Here is an 18,566-nt window from a genome sequence, read left to right on the forward strand (position 1 = left end):
GCTCAATATCAGGAAATCTGTCTATATAGTCCAATACATAACTGAAGTAAAGGAAAAAATATTTAGGCACTCAAATCAATAGTGACTGAAAGAAATATGATTAAATTCAGCAGCTGTTTTTAGAAAAAGACTTTAAATAAAACAAAAGTAGAAGAAATCCCCTCAATTATGCTAAGGATTATTTAACCCAAACCAAGAACTTTGGTATCTTAAGTGGCAAAAAGTTAGTAATTTTAATTATAATCAGAAATTAGACAGAGATGCCTTCTATCACCATTCCTTTTATTTAAGGATTGTTTTAGCAAATGAACAATATAAGTGAAATATCTACAATACACATTGGAAAATAAGACACAAAAATTGTATATTTTGCTAATGCTATGTAGAAAACCCAATAGATTCAAGGAAGAAAGCACAGTATTAATAAAACTTTGTAAGATGGCTAGATAAAAGATAAATACATAAAAGTCGATAGCTTTTCTCTTCTCTAGCACTAAGGACCTAGAAATAGAAATAAGAAAAATATATTCCACATATAAAAGTAACTAAACTATTATATGTAGGAATAAATTTTATAAAACAAGACAGCCTATATAAAGCAGATATTAAATCTTAATTAAAAACATAAGAAATAATGAAAAGGCAAATATATTCTTGGATGCGAAGTCTCAACATATCAAAAAAAAACAGTCTCCCAAAATCAATATGTAAATTTAATCCATTTTCAATTAGAATCTCAGTGGGAAAGTTTTTGTTTTTTGTGGGGTTTTTTTGTTTGTTTGTTTTGGACTGGATAAATCACAGAATTCATTTGAAAGAATAATTACCTGACAATAATCAAGAAAACTATACAAAGAAGTAATAAGTAACAGAGCATTTTCTATCAGAAAAAACTATCAGAACATACACTAAAAATTATTTAGTAGAGCAGAATAGAGAATCCAGAAATAGATCTCAGTATATAAGATTATTTAATAAGGTTGTTCATTTAATGGAGTAAGAAAAGTATGTGGGGTTTATTGTTTTTCTTTGTTGTTTTTGTTGTTTTAATAAATTAAATGATGCTGGAACAGCTACTAGTTTATATTTTCGTATTTAAGTATATATATTATATATATTTTGCATATATATTATATATGTTACATATAATATATGAATATACATTTGGTATATACTTGCATATTTGATATGTATTTATATAAATATATATAATTATGTATATTATATATATACATGGTATGTATATACCATAATACCGCAAATGACCATATATATGACCAAGTGACCAAAATGTAAATATATGACAAAAAATACCATAAATAAAGTCAATGGACAAAAGATAGATCTGGGAAAATATTCAAAATACACTCAGAGATATAAGGTTAACATAGAAAGCAAAAAAGCTCTTACAACTTGGCAGTATAAAGACAAGCAATGGAAAAATATGTAAAGTATACAAAGAAACAATTCACAAAAGAGAAAACTCAAATGGCCTATAATCGGATGACGTGCCCAAATTCACTAGTGGACCAAGAAAGCAAATCAAAGTGACACCAACCAGACTGACAAAAATTGAGCAAATGCTGTAACATCTGTAATATCTGCTGGCATGTTTGCAGAGAAAAGCATACATTGTTGATATAAATGTGCGATTTTATAACCCTTTTAGAAAGCAATTTGGCATACCTATTAATTAAAAGACTTTTGACCCAGCAATCCCCCTCTCAGGAATCTCTACCAAAGATATTTAAAATCCAGTTTATAAAAGTGGGCATTATTTCCTCCATCATTGTTTATAGTGAGAAGAAAACCTAAAAATTAACACCTCTCAATAGTGGAATGGTTGAAAATATTGGGATATATTCACATAATTATTTTTAAAAAGAGAATGAATTGGACCTATGCCAGAGGACTTCAAGAGCGGTAGTGAATGAGAAAACAAAACGTGGAAGAGTGCATAAGATCTTCTATACATGTGTGCATAGGTCTGCACAGTCTTGAGAGAGCAGAGAGAATCTGAAGCATACACAGAGGTGCTGACATGGGTTCCTTGGTGGGAGGGTAGCCAAAGTAAAGGAAGGAGAAGCAAAAGGAAGGGAAACCAAGCAAGAAAGGGGGGAAGAAGCAAGCATGATATAATGCTATGGGGGCATCCATGTAAAATTATTGATCTATGTGGGAATAGATATAAAGATATTAAAACTAAAAATAAACACTTCCTAGAAAAAATATCTGTGACCCCTGACTACTTGAGAAATATGGTTTGTGCTTCTCTGCGTTTATAGTGCAAATTTGTATATAAATGTGGGGAAACTGATTGAAGTCAGAGTGGAAGCGGCAGAGGAGAAAAGAGACCTCTGAGTCAGAATAAGCAACATGAGTGCGATGCTGAGGTTCTATGCAGAATTGTTTGTTATCCCAATTGTGAGTTAAAACTAAATTCCCGTGCCGTGTGTGTTAGGCAAAATGAGAGAACCACAATTTAATTACATTTAGTACAAACAGCATACTATTATTGTTAGTATTTCTTAATAATGGGTACTTCAGGTGAGAAAGAAATCCACAGCTAATACTTTTAACAATATTTTAAAATATGATGAAAATTTATTTTTTTCTAAGTTCATTTATCTCTCTCTCTCTTTTGTGTGTGTGTGGGGCGGGGGGGGGGGGCTTATTTGGACTAGATTTGGTTAAAATGCCCTTGACACATTTATAACGGAATGATCACTGCATGCATGTCAACAAAGACCCATTTGAAGCTCTGTCCACAGTTTTGCTGCAGCTTCACAGGAATTTTTATTTCCACGTTTATAGCTAAACATTTAGGGCAGTGAGAAGAGGACAGGGAAGCTTTTCCTTGAACCGGACTTGTCTGAGGTCTGAGATCTCACACAGACCATTCAGAAAATATAGTAATGGAAGTCTTAGGGAGAATGATAAGATGAGTGTCTCAGATTGGTTTCTCAGGAAACAAACTCCGAGAAGGTGATTTGTGTGGGAAAAGTTTACTGGGCAGTGCTCTCAGGATCAACACCTGTGAGAGAGTGAAGGAATCAATGGGGGCGAGAGGGATGAGTTGAATCACGATCAACAGAGGCCTCAGTGGATCCCACCATTAGCTCTGGAATGGGATGGATCTTCAGAGTTGTCCAGCCTGATATCCTAGCATTGACTGCTCATTGGCTACAAGCAACCCCCAGGGAGAGGGTCATTAGAGTAATTGGCTCTCTAGGGCTCAGGGCAAACCCTCCTAGAGCAGCTTGGTGGGAGCTGTCAGTCACCAACACTCTCAGCATCAGGGCAATCATGTCTCCACCCTGAGTAGAAAGGTCTGGGCAGCATACCACAGCATCCACTACAGTGAGCATTTGAAGTCCTCTTCTCTTTTTTACAAAAGGCATAGTATTGCTTTTGTTCCTTCACTAAAAAGCTGGGGGAGGGGAAGCATAGCAAATTTGCCTTTGAGATAAAAATCTATATGTTTTAAAAGCCAGCACGTATTTTAAACCCTTCTTAGAGCCCATAATGTGCACTTTTAGAGTGAGGCTGTCTTCCAGTGTGTATGGCCTATTATAGACATTATTACATTTGAAGATTTTCTATTTCCAAATTTACTGTAGAAACAAGAAAAGGAAAATGACAAAATTCCACATTCTATTGTTTAGTGTATGAGAAATCAAGCACATTTCTAAAGGGCCTTAAAGGACCAATGAGAGCAGGTTTACCCCATCAGTGTCCCTCCTGCATCTCTGTCATTCAGGGGGCCACCACAACCTCCCGCTGCACTGCTGTAGCAGCGCTCAGACTGAAAAAAGAACCTCATTGGACACTCACTGGGGCTCAGAAACAATTCCCTTAAAATGCAGTCCTTGTTTCAGTAGGATTGAATAAAGCCGGGGAAATTGGATTTTAAAAGTAATTGCTGTAATGAGAAGAGACAAGTATCGAATGTGAACTGGAAATGAAATTAAGAGCAAAGGTTTGTATATGCAGATGTCCCTCCATTTCAGGAGACCAAAAGGTGAAAATAGCAATTTAAAAACAGAAAAGAGAATACTTTGTAAAAAGTAAAGGACACATAAAAGAATCTCTTCAAATATTTCTTCAGAGTATTTACAACACCGTTAGATTTATCAGCAAAGATCAATTTGGGCAGTACTTTTAAAGAATGTAACTATTTCATAGAGCAATCTATTATTATACTGAAATTTCAGAGAAAATAACTTTTCACTTAATTGCTCCCAGTTTGCATTCAGGTCTTTGTTATCGCTCCTTTCTCTTTCCCTGTGACTTTATACAAGACGAGCTGGGACATGCTCACACACTGCAGTTTCCTTTTGTGGCTGTCCTCAGAACCTAGGTCATGGGATTTATTTATAAGTGATTCTGCCTTCAAATCAACTTTCTTTCTTTCTTTTTAAATATTTAAGTGAATAGCCTCTCTCGGATGGTCCCGGATTAAGCCAGTATGTGCTGAGCCTCCAAGTAGAGACGGTGAACGGAGAAGCTAGCACATTTCCTCAGCGGGGGTCTTCTGCGCATGTGCTGCAGACATCTGCGTGCTCTGATAATGGCGCTCATCAGCTGCTGGCAGGGCGCAGCTCTCTCTGTGACTTAGGTGGGAGGTGTTAATGAATTTGAGGAGGTAGGTGTGGCTGAAAAATGTGCCTGGTGGTCTGTGGGGGTTTTTCTCTCTTTCCACCTCTGAGCCTGCAGCCATGACAAATCGTGAAAGGCGTGGATCAGAGCATTAATTATAGGTTTTGCTAACCTGCACCTGGAGCTGTGAAAACTTAGGAACAGCCTGTGGTGTTAATTTGCTGTTACTCTGACATGGGCCTCCTGCTTCTTTGGTACTCCAGTTGAGGGAGAGTCATTCTAAGGAAAGAATCCCCCGCTGTATTCCTTTCTAGCTCTCCTCATCAAAACAATAGATGTTTCCCCAACGCGGGCAGCCCTCCAAAGTAGCACAGAGTCCATGAGTGTTTCTTTCTCCCTGGAGTCCACTCACAGGAGGCCAAGCGTGTTGAGGCCAGCGCCTTGCAGATTCCTTTGACCCACAGCTCCAGGCTTTGCATTTCTGGTTGGGGCAGAAAGAAGAAGGGAAGGATGTCATCTGCAAAGCCTGCTCCTCTATCAGGAGAGGAAAAGCTTCCCCAGAAGCTCCTAGCAGGCTGTTCATATCTCATTTGCTACCCCTATCTCTAAGGAAAGCTGTGAAACCATTTCACTTTCCAGTACCTTCAGAGGAGAGGCACAGGGAGAGCTAAGCATGGATGCTGGCCGACACCCAGGGGTGTGTGCCAGATGTGCCTTCCAGGTTTGCCATCCTGTGAGTCTAAAAGGGCAGCCCTTACTGATGGCACATTGAGGTAGGTCGTTCATGGGCAGAGTCGTCATGTGCCTGAGCATTTACAGGACCATATCAAGGGCACATGTTCTGCGTTATCAGCCCCATAAAACATGGAAAAATCCTCAACACTTCAGTATTTCTGTTTCACTCATTTCTTAAGTAGCGTTTAATGAAAGCTGACTGGGGAGTCAAACTCGATGTGTTTTAAGGATGGGGGTGACATGAAGGATTCTCAGTTGCGGGGTTCAAGAGTTGAGAGGAGGTGCTCAAAGGAGAGAGAGTGAGAGCCTGGATTAGGGCAGTGGTGGCAGAGATGGAAAGGAGGGGTGGAATTCGAGAAATATTTAGGAGGCAAAATCTACAGGACTTGTATTGGTAGTCTGCGTGGAATGAGAGGGAGGAAAGAGTCAGGTACAGCTCCCAGGTTGCTGGCTTATGTGACTATGACGATAGATGCCAGCACTTCCAAATGAGATAAAGGATGTAGGGAATTGGGGAGAAAAATATTGAGCGTGGCAAATGGTGATTGTAGTGGCTCCCACTGATAACTCACTGGCACTGAGTACTGGACAGAGGTGCTGTGTACTTCCCATTTAATTCTTCAAGCATCCCCCTGGGCATTGGACGATGGTCGCTCTAGTTTTCGAACAAGATGAAGGTTGAAGGGGTTAAATAACTTACCCAAGGCCACACCTAGAAATTTCTGAGGCTGAAAATCAAACCCAGGCATTCTCTGCTAATCATAATGCATACCACCTCCACCAATGAAACAGTCGGGGTATAAACGTTGTTCTGTCTGAGCCTGCTGAATATGAAGCACTTGAGGGACTTCCAAGTAAACGTGTCCAACAAACGGTTGCATATATAAGTCTGAATCTTAGGGCAGAGGTTTGGGTTGGATACATAGAAATGTGAATATCATACACACACACATAGGCGAGATCATTCAGAAAAAGTAAATCAAGTAACAAGTAGACTGAGGCTCAAATCCTGGGGAAAAGCAGCTTTTAAGGAGTCAGTTCAGGAGCCGGAGCCCCGGGAGGAGGTAAAGACCACATGATCAGATAAATAGGAAGGAAATCAGAGGAGGACACCATTGATAAATCCAAGAGAACTGAATGTGTTTAAAGAGGAAGGTGTGAGCAGCTTTATCAAATACAAGGAGACACAGCGAGGTATGACTTTCCACTGCACTCAACAGTTGGGGGACATTGGCTACTTGGGGAGAAACCACATTTTATTATTCTGAAAGTAAAAGAGAGGTGAAGAAGTAGACATAGCAAATGTCAATTAATCTTTTTGGAGGAGAAGAAAAGGAAATTTGGATGATAACTCGAGAAGATTGTGGGTTAGAGGAAGGGTGTTTGTTTTAGGGTTGGAGGTACCTGAATGTGGACCTGGGCAGAGGGGAAGGAGCCAGTAAAGGAAGAATCCTGAAGCCTCAGGAAGAACATTGGGTGACTGAAGGAGAGCACTGGAGAAAGCGGAAGCACGGAGGGAAGTGCCACAGATGAGGGGTAGACTAGGAGGAAGAAGCCCTTGTCCTCGGAGGGTGTTGGGAAAGAGGTCAGGGAGAGCGCACGTGTATCGGGGAGAGAGGAAACTGATCATCGTGCCTGATGACCTCCAGGTTCTCAGATACATAGGAGGTGAGCAGGTGCTGCAGGAGCATAGGAGGGCAAAGGACCGTTTCTTATATCTGAGAGCATCACCCAAATTCTTCAAGACTGTGTGTCCCCATGGACTTGGGTTCAGAAAGCCCAGATAAAATCACCATCCGTGATTTTCACAGACATAGCACAGTTTCTCTGCTGAGAAATTTCTTACCCAAAATCATGTAGCTGGTAAGATGTGGAGAAATATTTCTTAGCTTATGCTCTTTCTACTATCTTATGTTGTGTTTTGATGAAAATAGGCTATTTCATCATTTTGAAGCAGTATTTATATAAGGATGTCATTTCAAATTTTTGCTTCTGTGTGTTTCTGCATCAACGACTGGTGTGCTCATTTTTAAGTGCTGTGTGAAGTGACTGATAATGAAATCTAAGAAACTGGGACAGTGTTTCCCAGAGTGTGTTCTCTATGAACAACTGTCATATGAGATGCTCCTTGAAAGCAGAGTTCTGTGGTCAAACACATTTGAGTCATGCTGTGTGGCATGCCTCTTCTGGGACAGTCCCAACACATGTTAGTGTACTAAAGGCTCTGAGAGAACACAAAGAAAAAGAAAAGGAATATTCTTTAGCCTAACATTTCCCAAAATTGTTTTACCACAAACACTACTCTATCATACATTTATGTTTATAATATCCTTTAGTAAAATGCAGAACCCACTCTAGGAAATGCCTGACTACAGTCGCAAATTACCTTTTATAATTTTTTTGAGGAAGATTAGCCCTGAGCTAACTGCTGCCAATCCTCTTTCTGCTGAGGAAGACTGGCCCTGAGCTAACATCCATGCCCATCTTCCTCTACTTTATATATGGGATGCTTGGCTTTTGCCAAGTGGTGCCATGTCTGCACCCAGGATCGGACCTGGTGAGTCCCAGGCCACTGAGAAGCGGAACGTGTGAACTTAACCACTGCGCCACCCGGCCGGCTCCGCAAATTACCTTTATTCTGTAGAATACCGAGGTGGATGGAGGATGGAACTTGAGCGGATGTGTAGTCTATGTTTAATGGTTATAATATCATATCCTTTCTTTCTTTTTGACACGAGATTTTGTGCCCACATGAAAATAACTATCAATTTGGCATTAGTATCCAATAACTTTTCTTTTCAGAAATGATTACTTTCCTTTTTTTTATATTTATGTATTTATTTTCCGATATTTTTTCGTCTTCTTTTCTCCTAAAGCCAATTTGCTTTCCTTTTGCATGTGTTTATTGGACTCTTGTTGAACACTTGTCATGTGCAATGCACTGTATTTGGATTAGAGTCGCAATACATGTTCGTTCTCTGCCTTCAAAGAGTCTGGAGGCACAGCCTGGGCAGCAGAGGCTGAGTTCAGTGCCAGCCTTGTGGGCAAAATGCTGGGAGTGCACCTTGGAGAGAGAGCCTGACTGCGCAGCTAGTTTGAGGAGCCCCCGGGGAGTGTTATTTGAGGTGGGTCTCAAAGGATGAATAGGAGTTGACCAAGTGGAATGAAAAAAGCGTATATTCTAGGGAAAAAAAAGTGGGAAACATATTGGTGGCCTTGTACATCTAGATAAGAAGTTTAGATGTTATTCTATAAACAGCTGGGAGCCTCTATGGAAGCGTTTTAAGCAGAATATTAAATAGATCTAAGTTTTTACTTTTTAGATGACTGTGACAGAGGATGGAAGATAAATTAGAAGACAGATTGTTGTCAGGGACAACAGTAAGAGACTTGGAGGGAAATCTTACTAATAAATGACACGGCACATGTGTAACAAACCATTCTATATGATTTTTCCTGTTTTTTCAAAATTTACTTTTATAACAAGAAGCAGTAAATTTTTTTTCTTTGCATAGTCAAATAAGACTCACCTGTGGTAAAGTAATGCCCTGTGGTCTGAGGAAGAGCGGTGTGCCCCAGTGACTGGCCCTTTGCCTTTTGGGAAGTCTTTTCAGGGGTGACAGCTCGTTGGTAACAGCGGCCGGACGCAGGGTCGCGGAGGAGGAGGCTGTGGAGTCAAGCAGCCCTAGTCTGCACCCTGCTCCCACCTCTCCAGCAGCGGTGGGATGGCCTGATCCCCGGAGTTACTGTTTCCTCACCTGACAATAGGGATTATAATACTTCCAACAGCTATTTATGGATTAGAGGAGATAATGTATTTGAAAGCACCTTTTTCTTCTCACAACAAAACTGGGAAGCAGGGAGGGTAGGAGTAAACCTCATTAAAAATCTGGAAACCAGGGCTGGCCCCGTGGCCGAGTGGTTAAGTTCGCGCGCTCCGCTGCAGGCGGCCCAGTGTTTCGTTAGTTCGAATCCTGGGCGCGGACATGGCACTGCTCATCAGACCACGCTGAGGCAGCGTCCCACATGCCACAACTAGAAGAACCCACAACGAAGAATACACAACTATGAACCGGGGGGCTTTGGGGAGAAAAAGGAAAACATAAAAAATCTTTAAAAAAAAGAAAATCTGGAAACCAAAGCTCCCAGGGATTGGGTGATTTACCCAGGACTGGGCAGTGGAGAGGAGGTCCCCAAAGTCCCCAGTTTCCCCTCAGACCATCAGAATCTTAGCCCAGTGGCCTGTCCACCTGGGCCCTTAAAAGAGAATAGACACATTGTCAAGTGCCAGGCTTCCAAGAAAAGAGTAAAGTTAGCCCTAGTTAGTGTGGTTTGGAGGAATAATTCATTTGTTCTGCTCTGTTCGTCGGACTGTCTACCTGTAAATGGAGACGTTTGCTGAGGCACCAGCCTAGCCTGACTCCAGATGCGGTGACTCTTCCAGCAACGTCTGTGGAGCAGCCTCTCCCTTATTCAGCATCCCCTCTGTAAGGCCCCCAGCCAGGGTCTGAAGAGGCCGCGGGCAGAGAGAAGGCCCCCCACTCTGCTCTCTCCTTCACTGTGAACCCTTAAAGACTTTGTCACGATTGCCAGTGGCACTGGCCGAGGCTCACCAGTGAAGGACTGTTGCTAAATGAGAAGACGCTGTCAAAAAGGCACAGAGGAGGCTATCACTCTCTGTCTTGTCTCTCCTGATAGCAAAGCAAAGACGACAATCACTGAACCTCCAAACAAAAATATCCAGCGTCCACCACACCTGTGCTGACAGCTTAATTAGTCAAACAGGAGCCCTGACAACCCCCAGGCCAAGTTCTGCCCAGAATTACTTGCCCATGGTTCTAGCTGAAGCAACAGAGGCTGTTTAGTTTCGAAATAGGTGGGGTTACCATCCATCTTCTAGAGCCAGGACCTACAGGGAGCCCCGTGGCCCTGCCTTGTGACCCACATCCCATCCTGCAGAGCTCGAGTTTTCGAGTGAAGCTTAGGGTGCTGAGGGTGACAGAACAGCCAAGTGTGTTTCATAAGCCCGAGGGTGCTGTGCGGAACCCCGCGGAGGACCAGCCATGCTGCAGAGAGCCTTCTCGCCCGATGCCTGCGCCCCCCTTCTCCCGCGTGGTTCAGTCCCCCATTGGCCTTGGCCCTCGCTCCTCTCTGTTTCTCTCCGTCTCGTGCTTGTCTCACATTGACCTTTTTCACGTATGAGAGTTCATAACTTAGCTAATTAGCACCCACCTAATCGAAACTGTACTCCACAGAAACTCATGATCTGAACTCTAGGGTTATGTAGTGTGGGCGCTCTGTGCCTTTTCCACATAAATTCGGAGAAATCCTTGCAGTATGAGAGGTTAGGGGTGAAAAAGGCTGGGGAAACACATTTAATGAAAACTAACGTGCCCACAGTTAAACCTTGCTCTCGGTCTCCAATCTGTGAAAAGAGAGTGTTAATTCCACTGGTGTTCCAGTGGAATTAACACTCACTGAAGAAAGGATAAAAGTAGACTAATTATTCATCATCGGTGCCCTCTCATACTCCTTGACTGTGCTGTAAGGATTGATGAGGAACTGACCAGAAAGCTTTGGAGCACCTTAGTGAACGCTGCTTGCTTATAAGGGGACCCAATTACCAGCCTTATTGTGAATATTGCAACTGCATAGGAAAGCTAAGTCCTTGTAGTACTCCTTAAGGAAGTGTGACCTTCACGAAGCACCGCTCTAACAGCTGCCAGAGCCAGACGGGGATGAGGGGACCACAAGACAAGCCCTGAGCAGCTGCACCTCTTTTGCTGTCCTCTCACCTGTTCTTTCTTCTCAATATCTCAGCCCTTCTCATGTTTTCTACTCTTTCTTGTAATTTCTATGACTCTCCACCTGTCTCTGTTTCTCTCTGGCTCTCTCTCTGTCGTACACACATACACACTGTGCTGTGGAGGACTGGTTTGGTATTTACCATCATTTCGGGGAGTAGTAGGAGTTGCCCTCAGGAGGTTGGATAGCCATTTTTGTGTCTGTTCACAGGTACTTCCTCAGGAAGCGGGGGCTGGATGTCCTAAATGCACGGTCCTGTCTCGGGTGGAAGCCTAGCCTGGCCATTTGCAGGTTCCTTTGCTGCACTGTCAGAGGTTCTTCAGGGAGTCTTGATGCGGCGTCTTCAGTTTCCCTGTCTACTTCCTCTCCATTTCTGTTTAAGTGCCTTTAGAACATCGTCTTTCATGTCTGATTCAGCGAATTTCCGATGCAGGAGCCTCTGCTGTGTCTGCTGCTGTGTGAGATGCCATGGGAGATTTAAGTCACTGTCCCTGTCTTTTAAGAGCTTACAGTAAGAAGAATTCCATAAACGATTAGTGAACACCACCATATGGCATATAATCAGGTGCTAAAATGATACAATTCTCTACGAGAAACGTGTGACAGCAGCAGGCGGCATCAGCCTGGGCCATCAGGAGGGACCTGGGCTACAGCTGAAGGGTAAGGTCTAGGGATGAGGCAAGTAGATGTTGAGATGGAGCTTGAGAAATTGGGAGTATCAGAAAAGGGATAGGAAACATATACCCTTCATGCTGGGAGGAAGGTATTCTTGGAGGTCCAAGGGCTTTGTGTTCTGCTGATGTGTCTATGTTTCTAATGAAAAAGATATGCTTAACTGAATCAAGTTTCACAGCTATATTTGGAATTTGGCACCACTCACTCTTGAGACTCCTGGAGTTTTGTGGAGCTTGCAGTGGTACGGGAGGCCCATCCTGGCGAGCCAATAAGGGATGTGCTCACCTGATGGACTCTGTCTCCAATTGTTGTTTTCTTAGGGAATCTTTGCACTTTGGGGTAGTAGAATTCAGAGATCAGGTTTTCTGTTTATGTAGAGAACTGTGGCGTCCGGATTCTCCACACAGCAGAATCACTATCCTTCCTAAACCATCCATTCATCATGTCAGATTAAAAATGAGCCCTGAAAAACCATCTTTTATCAAAGATCAGAATCTCATTAACATCATCAAATGCAATTAAGTCACAATTAGTTTTCAAGAACAGTTTAAAAGGGGCTCAATGAATGATGTAGGTCTCTGTGCACGTGGGAGCTCAAGAGGGATTTGAACGATATCCACCCGCCTTTACTGATTCATCAGATATGCCTGTGGGGAGAGAAGAGAGAGGAGATGGCTATAAGCCATGCTTTCCTGCTAATCTAGAGATGATCAGATTCTCACACTTTGAACGGTGAAACCAAATATACTTAAAAAATAAAGGCTTCTGGGGAGGAATGTATAGAATGATAATAAGATGGGTTATAATAAAAATGGATTTTCAGTCTCATTCATTTGTTCACACGTTATTTTCACCAATCTTATGTTGATGAATATATGATTGATACCTGCCAAATTGATAGCCAGGTAGAGAGGCAGCTATCTGTATGATAAGACATGAAAGATGTTCCAGCAACAGCATGTTGAATTCCTCCATTGTAGTTACTCCTTTGAATTAACACATAACATCTGAAGCTTCCCTAACAAAATGAAAATGCTCCATGAGGACAGATAATACTACTCAACCAACTCCCGTTTATAAAGTTGCCCATATTGTCTTTGTGGAATAACTAGCTGATATTCTGCAGAGAGCAGGGTCCTAAGGAAACAAGATATTCCAAGAGTAAGTTTTTTGTTTTTGTTTTTTTTTTTAAAGATTTTATTTTTTTCCTTTTTCTCCCCAAAGCCCCCGGTACATAGTTGTATATTCTCCGTTGTGGGTTCTTCTAGTTGTGGTATGTGGGACGCTGCCTCAGCGTGGTTTGATGAGCAGTGCCATGTCCGCGCCCAGGATTCAAACCAACGAAACACTGGGCCGCCTGCAGCAGAGCGCGCGAACTTAACCACTCGGCCACGGGGCCAGCCCCACCAAGAGTAAGTTTTAAGAGAAAAGGTGAAGAGCATGGGGAATCAGGCATGGACAGATGGAGAAGAGTAGGGTACCATGAGTTGAAAGTATGTGGAATGAAGATGTTGAGAGTTGAGCCTGTATTCAAAGCAGAAACAGGGAGCTGAAGCAGTAGGAGAAGTGCCCAGGAATAACTGACCACTGAGCAGTTAGGACTGGCTACTCCAAAAAGCATGCCTCTCTAAAAGTTTTACTATTTGCATCTGCTCACCATTAAAGGTGAAGCAATCCAAAGCTGGGTGTGTTTCATAGAATCACAGAATCACAGATGTTAGGGCTGCAAGGAATCATAACCATCACTTTGCCCAGTCCACTTTGTTTACAGGTCTGGAAACTACCCACGCCCAGTAAAGGGTTCAAATACATTCCTGTACAAGGTCAGCCTAGGACCTGATGGAGCTTACAGCCAGGGCGACCCTATAATTTATCCTCCAAACCAGGACACTTTTGAGAAGGAAGGAGGGGCTAGATAGATGGGATGCTAGGAAAATAGGCATAAGCTGGGACTGTCCTTAGCAAGTCTTGGATATATGATTGCCAAATCAAAGCTGAGGCAAGAGGAAGCTACTAGAAAGCTAGAGGAATGTAGAGGGGGAAAGGGAGAAATCTCCTGGTAATAAGGGAAATAAGTGTCTAAACAGGGCACAGAAAATCCATTCCAGCAAGGGAAGATGTCAGGAGCTGAGAGCGTTGGATTGGGTGTAGTGTAGTGTTGACTTGGCTTTGGAAGTGCAGACTGGGGATGCTGAGTTCATGTAGCACAGGTGTGGTCAAGTAGAGACATCTGTTCAAGACGAGGCAAGGCAAGAGGAAGAAGACCCAGACACAGGAAATGAGCGAACAGGCACAGAGCCGGAAGCCAGTGCCCGGGAGCCATCTGAGGCATGCTGTGGGCTCCTTTGCACCTCCTCGTTGCAGGAGCAAAGACACCCCGGGGCTGAGTGAGAAGGCCCTCCTTTGCCCTCCAGCAGAGAGGAGCTAAGCCTTTCTCTGGGTCTCTCTTTGGGGGCAGTGAAGGGTATTGCTACAGTACTCTACAACCCCTCAGGGTTCTGCGTGGGGGTGGCAGCTTTGAATTAGTTGGATGTTCAACAAGATCACCTGGGAGAGGACTAGCACTTGACAGAGTGGGCACTGACAGAAACTTGGAACAAATCGGGGGAATAAACGGGCCAAAGTCACATGAGTGTGGCCCAACCAGTGTGGGAAACCAGGTCCACAATCATTCTCTGTATGTGCAGTCTAGCTATAGGAGGTAATTACAATTATAATCTACCTTTTGCATATGAGGAAGCTGGGGCAGTGGTCTTCCAAATGTATCAAGAATATTGCACTTTTCAGTTCAGAAATCCCTGTGCTGGGACTTCCCCTGGGCCTGCCTTTCCTGGTCGCACCTGGTCACCAAACATCTCCACACTGCTCCGTATAGAAACAGCCTTTGGCAGCTCACTCTAAGGGAATTGGCCTCAGCTAACAGCTAATGGCAAGATTCTAGTAAATCCATCCTTGCTAAAATTTTTGATACCTGATCAAACTACTTATACTTCTTTTCATCTCTATATTTGCTCTTTATGTAAATAATTCTCTAACATTTTAAATGAATAAAGTGCCTTAGTTGAATGCCATTCATCACATAAAATTTGGAGAGGTGGATGGGTCCCTGTCTTCAATTCTTCTAAGACCTTTCGAGGTACCAGGTCAGGCATCAGGTCAAGAATACTAGGACCAAGCAGTAATCAGGGTCTGAATTCCACTGATTCCTCCTTGAGGGAAGAGGCTAGATGTGAGGAGCTTGGTTAAGGGGCCGTCTGGGCGGGAGAACCTGAAGGCCTTTAGTAAGGGAAGGGAATAGAGAGGAAGGATGAGACAGGGTCCTGTGTGATGGTATTTGGAGGTGGGGCCTTTGGGAGGTAATTAGGTTTAGATGAGGTCATGAATGTAGGGCCTTATGGTGGGATACATATCCTCCCAAGAAGAGGAAGAGAGACCAGAGGTCTCTCTTCGCCATGTGAGGACACAGCAAGAAGGTGACCATCTGCAAGCCAGGAAGACAGCTCTCATCAAGGACCAAATCTGCCAGCACCATGATCTTGGACTTCCCAGCCTCCAGAACTGTGAGAAATGAATGTCTGTTATTTAAGCCACCCAGTCTATGGTATTTTGTTATAGCAGCCCCAGAAAACTAAGACAGACATCACGGAATGAGAGTCTTTGGGGCCTGATACTTCCTGTAGTCCAGTTGCTAAACAAAGTGTGTAACACTTCACACTGTAGTGATATCTGGTCTGGAAAGCGGTTGTTAGCACAATGCTATCAGCTCTTCCAGTAAAGGTCTCATGCTTTCCATTTGGATTTCTATTATAAGAACTAATGCTATTTCAAGTCCTATTTCCTTAAGTAGGAAAATGAAAATACGTAATATCTTTCCCTCTCAAACCCCTAATGGGCTCCCAAAGCAGCTACATTTAATGTCCAACATCTCAAAATTAAGTTGACATATGTACTCTCAGTTCCCCGGAAAATTAGTGTACCGGGTAGACAAGAGTATTTAGAATTCTGAAGCAATTAATTTCACAAAAAGAGACAAAAACAATGTTTCTATGACTCAAATGATGGAAATGAAGTGGTGGAGACAGTTAGGGTGGCATTTTCCATCAAACAACTTTTTTATTTGTGCAACATATTTCTAAGTGATAGAAAATGGCACGCTGTCTCCATTACTTCATTTCCACCCTTTCAATCTTTTCTAACTTTCATATTTGTGAAACAAATTGCTTTAAACATGTCAAAGACACTTGAGTGGAGTGTTAGCCAAATTTTAAAAATAAAGATGATTCATAAAGACAGCACTTGTGTTTATAACCATCAAGATAAAATTTCAAGAAAAATATCACAGGCCTGTTTACTTAGGGCACAAGAATAAAGTAATCATCTTTAGAAGTTAGAAAGAAACCTCTTTTTGCTCTCTGCCTCATTTCCCCTGGATTCATGTGGCACGGTAAGCCTGGCCGCATGGGTGCTGCGTCGTCTCTGTTTCAGTGATTTACTGAGTAACCGCCACACGTTGATTTCTTCACACTTGGGTTCCGTTTGCATTGTTATGCAACGGATTGAGCTCCTCATTGACATTTTGCTCCTCACCGTTAGTCCTATATTCTCTTAGATCTGATACTTCTTGAGAGAAAGGCCACTTCGTGCCCCTCGTTAGGGGTAGGACATTGCCTAGTGTAGGGCAGCCAGCGGGTGTCCCTTCAGCACATACTTTTGAAGAACTGATATTGGTGTTCCAAAGAGAGAAAGCTCAAAAGATATTGTTCATCTTAAGAAACTTAAAAACCTACATTATTCATGGCTAAACAATAAAGGAGGACATGGATATACAGAATAATTGTAGAAACAGTGGCTACACATGTTGTTCTGTTGTTCATGTTGAAAAAGGTTTTTTAAATTTTGAAACAAACTCCACTTTACAGAAAATTTACAATAACAGTGCAAAGAACTTCTGCTTCCTTTCCAGAACCATTAGAGTGTTGTCAACCTGATGTCCCGTGATCCCTGAGTACTGTAGTGCATGTTTCCTGCAAAGACATTCTCGTATATAACCATCAAAATCAGGAAATTAACACTGATACATTATGATCGTCTAATCTTCTGACCCCATTTGAGTTTTGCCAATTGTTCTGATAATGTCCTTAATAGTAAGAGGATCCAGTCCAGAATCACATGTTGCATTTTGTTGTCATGTCTTGTCTCTCTGGTTTACTTCAATTTGGAACGGTTTCATAGTCTTTCTTTGACTTTCATGACTTGACACCTTTGAAGATTATAAGGCAGCAATTTTGTAGAACGCCCCTCAGTTTGGGTTTGTCTGATGTTTCCTCATGATTAAAATCAGGCTATGTATCTTTGGCAGTAATATCACAGAAGTGATGCTGTGTTCTTCTCAGTGAATTCCATCTGGTTGCACGTGATGTTTGACTGGTCCCATTACTGATGATGTTAGCTTTGATCGCTTGATTAAGGCAGTATTATAGGTTGGTGTCTTAGTCTGCTTGGGTTGCTATAACAGAATACCATAGACGAGGTGGCTGATAAACAAAAAACATTTATTTCTCACAGTTCTGGAGGCTGGGAAGTCCAAAATCAAGGTGCCGAAAGATTTGGTGTGTGGTGAGAGCCTACTTACTGGTTCTTAGACAGCTGTCTTCTTGCTTTGTCCTCACATGGCAGAAGGGATAAGGGATCTCTCTTGGGCCCCTTTTATAAGTACACTGGTCCCATTCAGGAGGGCTCCACCCTCATGCCATAATCACCTCCCAAAGACCCCAACTCCAAATACCATCACATTGGGCATTAGGTTTCAACATACAAACTTGGGGGGACCACAAACATTCCATCTATAGCAGTTGGGTTTCCCAGGAAGTAGAGTTTGAAATTAGCCTGCAAGCACTTGATTATGGAGTGCTCCTGGGATCAACCTCTGTGGAAGAAGGCAGAATTGGCATAGGGAGAAGTTGAGCTACAATGTAGTCCCAACGAAGGCTACAGCTGACCCCATTTGGAGCCATGGAGCTGGGATGACTCTTCAGGCATGAGGGGACTGGGCCTTTGTATCCCCATCCTGATCACCCACTGGATGTGAGCTGCCCATGAAATGAGGTGTGACTTTGGATGAGGCAGTTTTCTTCAGCTAAGGAAATTCCCAAAGAGGGCTGACCCACCAAAGACCCTATTGTGGCATCACTCCCAGCAGCTGCAGATAAGTCTGTCATTCCTGAATGGGGCTCTGGGTAGTACATCACAGAACCCAACACAGTGGCGTCTGTCAGGATTCTCCACTGCAGAATTACTCTTTGTGTCCTTTGTAGTTGATAAGTGCTTTATAGGAAGAAACTTGAGACTATAAAATTATTCTATTCATCATCAAAATTTTTATTGATAGAGTGATTGATATCATTGAATTCATGATTTCCTCTTTTAATTAGATGGGTTACTTAAATCTGTTACTATCATTAATTAATTTGATGTTCAAATTGTCCTTGATTTTGCCAGTAGGAAACTCTTCTAACTGGTTTCGTTATCTTTACTTCCTTATTTTCTGGCGCAACAAGATGTTTCAGGCTCATCTTGTATTTTTCCCTGCCCCAGCTCTGGAAACCATTTCTCCAAGGAGCTCTGCTTCCTTTTAATAGAAAGTGGTATTTAGAAATCAAAGACTGGGCCCTGGCTGTGTTCATTGCTATTTTATCTCCTTTCAATATTTCCCAGTCTACCCTAGGTTTACTTCACTTGCCATTACCATTTTT

General features: G+C 42.5%; 1 protein-coding gene across 1 annotated transcript in view; it reads left to right on the plus strand.

Moving 5' to 3' along the window:
- Window positions 1–18,566, plus strand: part of F13A1 (coagulation factor XIII A chain) — a 156,383-nt gene that overhangs the window by 13,836 nt on the left and 123,981 nt on the right. The gene's annotated exons all lie outside the window — the stretch shown is intronic.

This window comes from Equus quagga, chromosome 15, assembly GCF_021613505.1.
Source record: "Equus quagga isolate Etosha38 chromosome 15, UCLA_HA_Equagga_1.0, whole genome shotgun sequence".
Lineage (NCBI taxonomy): Eukaryota > Metazoa > Chordata > Mammalia > Perissodactyla > Equidae > Equus > Equus quagga.